This window comes from Mustela erminea, chromosome 5 (assembly GCF_009829155.1).
Source record: "Mustela erminea isolate mMusErm1 chromosome 5, mMusErm1.Pri, whole genome shotgun sequence".
Classification (NCBI taxonomy): domain Eukaryota; kingdom Metazoa; phylum Chordata; class Mammalia; order Carnivora; family Mustelidae; genus Mustela; species Mustela erminea.
Genome location: NC_045618.1, coordinates 100,071,765 through 100,084,291, shown reverse-complemented (window position 1 = coordinate 100,084,291; position 12,527 = coordinate 100,071,765). Strand labels below are relative to the sequence as shown.

At 45.6% G+C, this 12,527-nt stretch overlaps 1 long non-coding RNA gene across 1 annotated transcript; it reads left to right on the top strand.

Moving 5' to 3' along the window:
• The first annotated feature begins 559 nt into the window (after window positions 1–559).
• On the top strand, window positions 560–6,847 carry LOC116591379. Its single transcript, XR_004285986.1, has 3 exons — window positions 560–1,147; window positions 1,930–4,588; window positions 4,624–6,847. It is a non-coding gene; the product is annotated as an uncharacterized LOC116591379 (long non-coding RNA).
• Window positions 6,848–12,527: the final 5,680 nt, after the last annotated feature.

The window sequence follows — 12,527 nt, the reverse complement described above, 5'->3', positions numbered from 1 at the left end:
ATTAAAATAGCATCTGATTATTTTTAATTCACTTAAATAATCATTTCTACAGATATATAGAGGATGGGTTTCCATTTTCAAATGTTAGGGCTTCAGTAAAATAAGTCAGACAGAGAGAGACAAATACTATATAATCTCATGTCCATGTGGAATCTTAAAAAACCCTAAACTCCTAGAAACAGAACAGATTGGTGGTTACCAAAGGTGGGGATTGGAGGAGGTGGACAAAATGGGTGAAGGGGATCAAAAGGTACAAACTTCCAGTTATAAAATAAAAAAGTCATGAAGATATCATGTACATGAAGATACAGCACAGTGACTATAATTATTAATACTGCATTGTATCTTTTGAAAGTTGCTAAGAGAGTAGATCTTAAAAGTTCTCATCTCAACGATAAAGAAAGTTTTAACTATGTGAGGTGAGAGATGTTCAGGAAACCTAGCGTAGGGAACATTTTTGCAGTATAGACATAAAGCAAATCATTATGTTGTATACCTTAAACTTCTACAATGTTATATGTTGATTATATCTCAGAAAAACTGGAAAATAAAATAAAATTTAAAAACCAAATAAGTAAATAAATAAATAGGAAAAAAAAGTTAGGGTTTCAATGTAACCTTAAATCTTAATAAGTCTATGTCCTGGTTTTCTCAGGTTAAATGAGCTTGATGGACCCTCCACGCTCCCCAGCATGGTTGTGAGACTATTGGAGTAAATTTAGTTGGTACAGACTGTGGTCTTGCCCCTTATCAGCGGCATTCTAAGAACCCCCGACCCCACCATGGATGCCTGAAACCACGGATAGTTTTGAATTCTATGGTTTTTCCTGTACATATAGATACCAAAATTGAATTGACAAATTAGGCAGAGAGATTAACAACAACAGTAATAAAGTAGAACAGTTACAACAATATACAGTAATAAAAGTTAGGTGAATGTTGTCTCTCTCTCTCTCCCTCAAATGATCTCACGGCACTGGACTCAATCTTCTTTTTGTGATGAGAAATGATGATGAAAGAAGTGATGAAATGTCTGCGCCGTGAGATGCAGTGAGAGGAGTGACACAAGCCTTATGACATCCTTCGCTGGGGCCCACCACAGGCCTGGGGACAACACACACTACTTCCACACTGCGGTTGACCGCGGGTAAGTGAAGTCGAGGAGGGCAAAACCACAGATAAGGTGGGCTCCTGGAGGGTAGTTGTGAGACTAGAGATGTGGGGAAATTCACCGGCCTCCTCTAGGTTGTGGCTTCAATACCAGCAGCCAATGCTCACAGCAATGGGGGACTTAAACCTGTCGATTGGCTATCGGTGCCCAGAAGTGGCCACACTAGCTCCACAGATGGTCTCAGAGGACACAGACCCTGCGCTGGCCGGGGAAGGAGCTAATGGTTTCCAGCCAGACCCCAGAAGTGCCGGTTTAATTTCTGAAGTTGGTAGTGAGACAGGAGCCATGTTACCCTGTTATTAGCCCAGTGCAGCCAGCATTCAAGCTGAGTTCGGCCCAGCCAGAGGCCCTGCCTGGGCATGTGCTGAAAGCCTCTTTGAAGTGCAGAAAATAACATTTTATTTCTCCAAACACCACATGCAACTGAGGGCAGTCTGGACTCAGCAGGCCAAACGTTTTTTTAAGCAGTTTATCACTGATCGTTTTAGCAAAAAGCAGGGCAGGGGAGAGAAGAGGTTGATGAGGAGAAGGGACAGAGGCAGTTATAAAGTTCCAAACACAGCCTTTTCCTCTGAAGTTAACTCCACGATAAAACACACACACGACACAGGAGCAAACAACACACAGAGCTGGCTTCTACTCTAGGGTTAGGAATAAGGCTGGTCTTATGTGGGATACGCTAGAAGCAGATGGCTTTTCATCCGGAAGCAGGGTAAGAAGCAGAAAGAGATAACCCTTTTCTGTCTCCTAAATACCAGGTGCCCCTAAGGAGGCATTCTCCCTACCTGGGAAAGAGAAAGCATCTGTCACGTGATTAGCCTCTTGCTGATGTGCACGTGTGAGTTCACCAATCCGAGACCCGACTCACTTCCTATTTCTGTAAAATGTGGGCTATTCATACACACAGCCAGGGTGGCTGTGAGGGCGAAACACTGGATGGCCAGTGGGCTTTTTGGCTAACATTCACTGTGTCCTGTCCACAACGTCACAGCCCACGTTTCCAGGACCCTGTTACCTCTGTCTGTGGTTGGTCAAGAAGCATCGAGTTCCCTCCTCCCCACCCCGTGACCACCTCCCACCCTCCAACTCAGTGCTAGACCTTCAACCCCTTGACAGTAAGGGCAATCTGCTCTCCTTCCTCATTCATCGTACTTCTCCCTCCGGTGGCTCCTTGCCAGCCCCCTTCCCACTTGCATTGCCCAGCCCTTGGGAATCCTGAACCAATCTGCAATTCCTCTTCCTAGAATCCCTCCCCAAGAGTTTGGATCACATGTGAAACAAGTTTAGCCATTGTGCAAATGAGTTCCGTGGCCAAGTTCCTAACACAGTCTGGTAAAAGCCAAGGGTGGGACTGGGAAAACAAAGTCAGCCTGACAACCCCACGGCGAGTAGGAGGGTAGGAAGGCTGTGTGATCCAGAGGGAAACACACCAGACTAGGAGTTGGACGACCTCTGGCCCAGTGCTGGAAGCGCTGTGGGTCACACATCTCACATCTGTGGGCTTCAGTACCCCCACAGAGGAGCAGGTGGGGAAGTCAGGACCAAATCAAGCATGGCAAAAAGAAGGCACAGGTGCCCTTGTGTACTCACCCCTCCCACATTCAAGGCAAACATCCTTGATCAGTCAGTCCCTCTTTCCTGCAGAACCCAGACTACATCCAGCACTCCAGGCAGCCACCGTCCTGTAACTGGAGTTGGCACGGGTGACAAAATCTCTTTGGTCCCCTTGAGCTACAGTCTAAAATCTCCCTTAGTATTTGAACATTCTCTGCTTCTGTGACATGAATTTCCTCAAAGTACAAGTTTGCTGATTGATGAGCATCCCCAGAAAATGGGGCATCAGGGCTTCCTAGAAATCAGCCAGACACAACTACAGCCTAGTATCCTCTCATACTGCAGCTCTGGGCAGACTCCGGGATGGAGGCCAGCATGCCACACAAAAGGAAACCGATCCTAACTGTAAGCCACATTGGGGTTAAGCTGCCCAGCCCGTGCCCATGCAGTGTGGGATGGCCCTTTAAGGCTCAACACTGACTTTTTGTTAGGATTTCCAAAGAACATATCCCATGAGCCCCATTTTACCGTGGATAACCAGACTAATTCCACAGATTCTGCTGGGCTAAGTTTTTCCTTAGTTGCTAGCTTCAGTGTCTGCTTTGGCCTTCTGCCTCGCCTGTGAAGCCCTGGCCCAGTCTACTGTAGATTCCACACTCTGTGACCTTGACTCAACTCCATCTCTGCCTCCAGCCATCTTGGACTGACGTGGTACCCCTTTCCCCGCCAGACCCAGAACTGCCCTGGGTGGCCTCATCTGCCCTCGGCCTTACATCTGAAATGCAGCCTCTAAACGGAGTCTCCCCAGATGCAGCTGACTTCTCACCATTTTCCCCTTTGGCATGCAAATGACACCTAGCTCTGGGCACCCCAGAAATGGTAACAACTCTCCTGGCCCTGCTGTGCCCGGAAAATAGTGTTACCTTTCCTCCTCAACAGCCTTCAATGCCATCAGGAACTCCATTTTCTTATCTACATTCCCTTACTTGGCTTCTCAGGACCTCTGTGACCAGCGAGTCCCATGTCCTTCCCAGTACATCCCTTCCCTGAAGCCATCCTGATCTTCCTACTGGGCCACTAGCCCCCAAGGCCTCTTCTACTCTGGGCTTCTAGACACCATGTTCCTCTGCCAGGAACTTCCTATCTTCTTTTTCAGGCCCCAAATCTACCAATTCTTCACAATCCCGCTTACATCCAACCTCCTCTGTGAGCCTTCCCTAGCCTATGCCAGCCTGTTTTTCTCTAACATTTCACTTTTTGCACCCAGCAATCTAGTACTAAATTACATATTACTTCACAGAATTCACAAATGTTTCATCAGTGTCGGCCTTAACATCTCAACCAGTGTGAAAGTTTTTTGAGGGCAAGAAGCTGCCACATGACCTGAGTAGATCTCACTGGTAACATCACAGCAGATCAACAAACACAACAAATACTGAACACCCCTTCTATGACAGAATGCTTAGTAAATGCTTGCTAACTCTTGGTTCTAACCACTGGGCGAGTCTCCTGAGATGTATCCCTCCAGTCCTTGCCAATTTATGTCCAATCCAGACCATAGCAGATCCTCCTGGTCCTGAATTAAAGAAAAGGTTAAAGTAAGACAGAGCCCAGGAAAGTATCTGCCTATTAGGCTTCAGCAGTGGGTTTGAAACTTTTAAGTATGAGGAGACATCTGGCATAGTTTCTAGAAGAGCAGATTCCCCAGCTGTACGGACACAGTCTCTGAATCACAGGGTCTGGGGAGAGACCTGAAACGTGCATTTTAATAAGTGGCCTAGGTAATTTGGAAGTTGACAGTTCATCACCCAGAGAAAAAATGGGCTATGTTTTCCAGAGACAATCTGCAGTGGGTGGGCAAAGGTAAACAAGAGGCCACCCTCCTCCCCCCCGAAAAGTTGATTGGGGTGGCCTGTGGCTGAGAATTTCCTTAGCCTTTTCCTTGGTTATGGTCCAACCGTGGTTACCAAATCTCTGAGACGTTCCGCCAAAAGACCATTTGGCCTCGAAGGATCATTTTTATCTGCAGTGATCTCCCTCCCAAAGGGCCTCTGCCTTTGGCCTGTCCTCACTGGAGGAAACCAGGCAACAAACCATGCTCACTTAACCAGTTACAGTGTGGGGTTTACAGGCCTTTATAACTCCTGCTCTGAATCAGAATGGAATTATGAATAATTTGTCTGAGGCCTGTCTCATCTTGTTTGAGTCTTTCTTCAGCTCATAGTTTTCGTTGTTTGCCTTTCAAGCACTGATATGCCTGTTGACATTAACAGCTCCAAGTCTGGAGTACTACATATGCAGCCTTACACAGAACCTCGCTTCTCAGAGCTGACCTCTCAGTACGCTCTCATATTTATCACCCAACATGTCAGCAGGAAGGAAACAAGGAGGCTTTGGGACAGGCAGGGGGCAGAGGCCGGTAGGGTACCTCGACTCCCTTAGGTCCTGCTGGTACCTTGGCTGAGTAACTCTACTGTGTGTCCTAACACGTTATATACAGATGCCTAAGGCCAAGTCATTTTTCACAATAACTTCTGAAGCATTATTAACACCCCTCCTGTTTATACATGGGGATTTTGCATGGTAAACAACTGTTCACAGAAAGAAGTGAAGTTAAAAAACAAAAAAAAACAAAAAAAAAAACCTTGCCCCAAAGCAGATTTAGTTAAACCATCAGGTTCAAAAAGAAAGAACTTTGTATAAATGATCCTCTAAGCCTCACTTAGAATCTCTATTTCAAGAAAAGCTGGAACCAAACAGGAGAAATAGTCACTTGAGATTTCCCCTGAGGCAGTGAATGCCCCCCCCACCGCCACTGCCCCGTGGCACCCCCAGGCACAAGAGACAGCCTAGAGCACCATCAGTGTTTCCTCAGAGACAAGAGAATGGAATCCAAGATGCTCTGAAGAATAATAAAAGTCACATGTTCTCTTGCTTCCTCCAAAACTTGATTCCCGCCCTGGAGGTCACAATAAGCATGTGCAATGTTTACTGAAAAACTCGTTCTCATTTTCTTGCAGGGGTTGGGGGGGTGGTATTGGAGAGCCAGGGGAGGGTCCCAGGGTGGGAAGAGCATCTGAGGAGATGGGAGAAAAGAAATGTGTGTCTACCCATTTTTGCAGCTGGGCCTTTTCATCAGCCTTCACACTGGACCTTTGCTGCAGGGCCCTAGTCAAGGCATCACAACGGTCTCTGTGGCTTGTGTTCAGGTCTCTTCAACTCACCCCAAACCTTAGGAGAGTCACCTATCGGACAAGTGAATTCATTGAACTTCACTAAGCCCTTTTTAAATCATGATTCCCCCTTTGAAATAATAGCACATTAAAGGCTATTGTTTGGCATTAAAGTTCAAAATGCATTCCCTTTTATCACCATTCAATAAAGGGTCAGATATCGAGTCAATAAACCAAAGAGAAGAGCCCCCATGTGGGAAAGGGCAGTCAGGTGGGTTCTGTGGGCTCATGCCAGACCATAGAGTACAGCTATCAGGAGTAGGGAGAGGCAGTAGGGGCAGGGGTGAAGGGCCTGGGGTCCAGGGTGAACCAGCCTGGGTGCATGCCCTGTCTCTATCACCCCTACCCATCTCACCTTAGACAGCTGACTTGACCGCCCGTGCTTTAGTTTCCTCCTCTGTGAGGCGGCGATACTCATAGGAACTACTTTAGAGGATTGCTGTGAGTATTAAATTAATTACTTACATAAAAATACTCAGTAGATGTGTCATAAGGGCTTGAAAAATGTTATTACTGACTTATTATTATTTTTAGCAAATGTTATTACTGACTCGTAAAATCAATGTAGGATTTAGTCCTCATGATGGGTACCTTCTGAAAATGTTAAAGGCGACATTGGCAGCTTCCTGACATGGTGAAACAGGCAGTGTGACTGGGCTGGGGCACAGTATTCACAGCCCACCATCCCCCTGCCCCCCAGTCATGCTCAGACTGTCTAAGGGAAACATGCTATGGAAATATCTCTTGATCTCCCACCTTGGCAACATGAGCAGAAAGCCTTTCTCTACTAGTGCTCAGTTTTCATTTCCTGAAAGAATAAGACCTTCTCTGAAGGTCTTAAATGTGGAGTTCTTAAGGGTGGGTGGCTCAGTGGGTTAAAGCTTCTGCTTTCAGCTCACGTCATGATCCCAGGGTCCATGGATCGAGCCCTACATCGGGTTCTCTGCTCAGCAGGGAGCCTGCTTCCTCTCTCTCTCTCTCTCTCTCTCTCTCTCTCTCTCTGCCTGCCTCTCTGACTACTTGTGATCTCTGTCTGCCAAATAAATAAATAAAATCTTTAAAAAAAAGAAAAAAAGTGTGGAGTTCTTACCTTGCAGAACTAATCTGCTAAGAAAACAATTAACAGTTCACGCTAATAAAGTACCTACCTTAAGTCCTTAAGTATGTGTTATATTCATTATCTTATTTTCTCCTCACAACAACTCAATGAAGTGGGTCCTATTTCCATCTCCATTTTACAAAGGAGGCTGAGACACAGAATAGTAACTTGCCCAAGGTCAGCAGTTCACCAGGAGTTGAACTCAGGGTTTTCAAATCTAGCGCCTTTGCGACAAACCTATTTCTCACCTTCATCTACCCTCTCTCCTTCTGACTCACCAAAGTTTTTCATTTTTTTAATGGCTATTTGTTAAGAAAGCCAAATGGACAATGAAAACTGTTAATAAACATTCATCTTAGCAAAGTTGTATCCAGGACTTAACTATGTACCATGTTACAAATTATTCTACTAAGGGCAGAGATGAAGGGCAGGGGGCGGGGTGGGGGGGGGTGGGCAGCAAGGAAGACATCCAGCCTCCACCCCATGAATGTTCAGTCTGCTTGATGGCAGGAGGTATGAGGGAGAAAGGCCATGTGAAGTAAAAGTAGCAGGATATAAGGAAAGGAAGGGGCACCTGGGTGGCTCAGTGGGTTAAGCGTCTGACTCTTGATTTTCGCTCAGGTCATGATTTCAGGGTCATAAGATCGAGCCCAGCATTGGGCTCTGCATTGAGCGTGGAGCCTGCTTAAGATTCTCTCTCTCCCTCTCCCCTTCTCTCTCCCTCTCCCTCTCTCTAAATACATATATATATGGAAGGGGGGGAGGAAGAGGAAGGGTACAGCAGGTATGGAAGGGTGATGGGATCATATGACCTCACAAGAAAGGTCAGTGTGACTTCTTGGCTTTCGTAGCACACTGAGGAAACTGACACTCAGAGCCCTTAAAGAGTTAAACCTCGAACACTCAGCAAGCCGCAGCAGAGGTAACAGTCTGCACCTACAACTCTGAAGCCCACGCTCTCCCCATTGTATCATACATCTCCCTAAGCCCAAGGAGGTGTTGAAGGCCATGTCCTGAAGAGCCTTAATGTCACCCTAAGGAGCTTGGGCTTTCTTCTCTAATGGGTGGAAGTATACACAATGCCCCCTCCGCTCTAAATTTAAAAGCCTCAGCCAGGAATTTCTGAACAGGAAGCAAATCCCACTGGTTTCCCTCCGGGCATCCATATGTACCCCCAACCCCCGGGGCGTCCAGTGAGCCAACTAACAATTTCTTTCTTTTATGCAAACACGGCAGCTGGGTTAGCTGCACCTGCAGCCCCTGCTGGGTCACACACGATAAAAGGATCAAAGCCTGGAATATGACTTCAGACTATAATTTAAGTTAATTAAGATTTTTTTAACCTAAATTACATTTTAACATTTCATAATAGAGCTGTCAAGATTCTATCTATCAAAACTCTATCAAGCAAACAAAAGAGGATAATTATATTTTCAGACACAGGCAGTCATCACTCCACTTGGTTTCTTATAAAAAGACTCCCATCTTCCTTCACATTCTCATTTTCAAATGCTCTTCCTCTTCCTTACCCACCCTCAGAATCTGAGACTATGCACTCTTAAACAAGTGGAAAATAAACCAAAGGAATGTATAACTCAGGGAATGAAAGTGTTTCTCAGAAGCAGCAACTCTAATTAGCACTGCATCTAAAGGAAGTGTCTCTTAGTTGGTCCGAGCATCCTGTCTCACTAAATAGACTCTGATTGGGGGGTGGAGGAAAAGCAGGATATTAAACTCCTCAAATCAAAGAGAACAATGAAGAAATGACAAGCTTCCTACTAGAAGCTGAATTTGCTTTTATCCTGTCCCATTAAGATAGGAGGTCTGGGGGTGCCAGGGTGGCTCAGTGGGTTAAAGCCTCTGCCTTCAGCTCAGATCATGATCCCAGAATCCTGGGATCGAGCCCCACGTGGGGCTTGCTGCTCAGCAGGGAGCCTGCTTTCCCCTCTCTCTGCCTGTTTGCCTGCCTACTTGTGATCTCTCTTTCTGTCAAATAAAGAAACAAAATCTTAAAAAAAAAAAAAAAAAAAAAAAGACACCAAGGGAAGAAATACTGACTGTATTGGGTATTGTTGGATGTCTCCTACTCATCCACTTCACCTTCGCCCTTGAATATAATGAAAGGGTCATGCTGTTAGGGCAAAAATGACCTTATTAATAATCTCACTCACTCTCTTCCGGTTGGTTTGATTCAGGACTGGGTAGGTACACAGTCCTCAGCCAATCAGTGCATGCGATCTCCCCCCCCCCCCCGCCCCCCACTGCTGCAGTCTAAAATAGACCATGATCCTTCTTCCTGGAAAAAGAAAGCCACACGCACCAAAGCTCAGGTAGAACTTAGGGGAGACAGGGGCACTGACTGAGAGTTCCCAGCAGACTGGTTAGACATTTAGGCTTTGGAGTAGGACAGAATTGAGTTCAAATCCTGACTTGAGTTCAAATCTGAAATTGCATTACTTGGGGTTGCCTGATGCAACCCTTCTGATTTCATTTTATTCCTCTATAAAATAAGATTAATGATCATGCCTACTTCATAGGGATGTAAAAATTGAATAAAACCATGGATGTCTAGAGATTAGCATGCTGCATAGTCACAGCCCAAATACTCTGACACAGAGCAAGGAGGAATAGTCCTTCAGGGGCTCCAAAGAGAGGGAGGGCCCTTTAGGTAAACAGCCATGTCAAATGTTCGCATATGTGCAAAGGCGATGCCCCACCTACTCAAACTATGAAGCAGTTGATCAGGAATTGGTCTGGGAAAAGCTGACCTCTGGGGAAAGATCTGGGCAATACACAGCTTTCTCATCTGAAAAGTACCTTGACAATGCTCAGGATTATTGTGGACCCAATGAGGGGGAAAAAAAAGAGTTGATCCTCCTAAGGGGGAATGGGGAAGGTTTTGTTAACTGCGACGTTAAAAAAGTGGTGGGGGTAAAGAAAGATCTGCTCATCTCCTATAGACTTTTGGAATCCTGAAAGAACAAAAAGTAGCAATTTCCCACTCCAGCTGGGCAGAAGTGACGCATTGCACTGTCCTTTACAGGCCAAACTCCGAAGTTTCTTTTAAAAAGGAGAGACCCTATTTACCCCAAAAATACAGATGTCGTGAAAAGAAGGGCCCTGTACTCCAATGTTTATAGCAGCAATGGCCACGGTCACCAAACTATGGAAAGAACCAAGATGTCCTTCAACGGACGAATGGATAAAGAAAATGTGGTCCATATACACTATGGAGTATTATGCCTCCATCAGAAAGGACAAATACCCAACTTCTGTAGCAACATGGATGGGACTGGAAGAGATTATGCTGAGTGAAATAAGTCAAGCAGAGAGAGTCAATTATCATATGGTTTCACTTATTTGTGGAGCATAACAAATAGCATGGAGGACAAGGGGTGTTAGGAGAAGGGAGTTGGGGTAAATTGGAAGGGGAAGTGAACCATGAGAGACTATGGACTCTGAAAAACAATCTGAGGGGTTTGAAGTGGCGGGGGGGGGTGGGAGGTTGGGGTACCAGGTGGTGGGTATTATAGAGGGCACGGATTGCATGGAGCACTGGGTGTGGTGAAAAAATAATGAATACTGTTATGTTGAAAATAAATAAATTAATTTAAAAAAATAAAGTATTAATACATAAAGGCATTTTCCCATTTTTTTCTGATTTTTCAGAAATTATTTCTGAGAATTATTTCTCCGAAATATATTTTTAATATATTTGTTGTTTAATGTACTTCAAGATAAAAAATAAATTTAAATTTAAATTTAAAAAAAAAAAAAAAGGAGAGACCCTGTGCTTCATGGGCGTGGCTACTCCATCCAACCCCTGTCTCTGCTATTCCCCTCACACCCTGCCCACCTCTAGCACCAGCAGGCCCTACCCCATCCTGAGGGTTTTCCCACTGCTCACATACTGGCAGAATTCTTCAAATACATCCCCTTGATTTATGACTTAGAAATATCAGCAAAAATGGAATATCCAGGGCAGAATAAGGAAGAGCACCACCCTGGACCATTTTAGAGCCGACATGACCCATCTGCTTGATCTTCCACTGTGGTCCTCTATTTCTACCTTTTACTACCTAATTTTTCTTTCTGCATCAAAACTTTCCTTCCTTTTCCACTCCATTTTCCTAAGTAGGCCAGTCGCAAAAAAGCACTTTTTGGAGAATGAATGCAATCCCATCATTGATTTCCTGCATTTTTTGCAGTTACATAGACCTCGGAGCAAGTCCCAGTGAGATGGCCCTGTGTGAACGGACCCTTCCCCACCAACAGGGGGTCAGAAAGACTGGGCTGGGAGGAATTATGTCCCATTAAATCAAATATCCCATTAAATCAATTCCTTCCTATGAATCTCCTCCCTCAAGACACCCTCAGAGCTCCAGGTTGGGGTGTGTGTGTAAAGTAGGGATCACGAATTAACAAGAAGTTAAAAGCTGTTCTAATACCCCACACCACAGCCAGTGAGTGATGACTCAGTGAGAAAGTTCTTCTCCCTCCTAGAAACAACTGAGACCAGGAAGGCAACAGGGAAGAAATGCTGACAGGGACTCACAAAGCCCGCTGCAGTTTGGTAAAGCACCAAGCCAGCCTGTATGCCTTATGGAAAAGGAGAGCTGATGCAACCACAGTTGGCACTGACAATGGCCAAGCCACAGCACCGCTGATGACAATCGCCACTCTGGAGAAACACCCCACAGGCTGCTGCAGAGGCAGCAGCTGGCTCACTGAGGAAAATGTAAGTCATGGTTGACTGACAGGAGGGGGGTTGGGCCACCCTCAGGGAGCAGCAGCATTATCTGCTGTACACCAAAAGCTCAGTCTGAAAGCAGACATTCAAGGAACTCTGGGCAAGCACTTGAAGAAGCAGGATTCAACGACTACGAAGATTTTAGACAAAATCCTTGGAGATTTTTGTAAATTGATGAGCGCCTCATATGAACCTTTTCTTAAAATGCAAGATGAGTGGATGGAGAATGGAAAATATTAATGCATCAAAATATGAATGGGCTGTAAGATCAGTCCCCAGGGTGAGGTGGGACTGGGCATTTCCTCCACGGTTGCTTTCCTGCCGACTACCTTGAAAGGAAAGAAGATAAACAGGTGATGGAATTTCCACTAGACCCAGCTAGCACTAAGGAAAACCCTCCTCCCTTTGGGTTCTGATGACCCAGATTGAGGAGAGGGTGTCACCCAGATTGAGGAGAGGGTGTCACATCTGGTCTGGGCCAGTGGTTAAGAAGCCCAATCACGTTCCAGTTTGTGTAGCGTGGGTTGGCATCAAAGTATAAGCAGCAGTACCTTTCCCAAGCCATATGAAACAAAGGCCTTCAGGTTTAGCCTTCTTGAAGAGATGATCCAGATCTGATCTGTCTCCTAGCCAAACACAGGATTATGGGGGCTGGAGAAGAGGGGGGCTCTGGGAACACTCAACTACCTGGAGGATACAATGCCCTCTGGTCCCTCATGT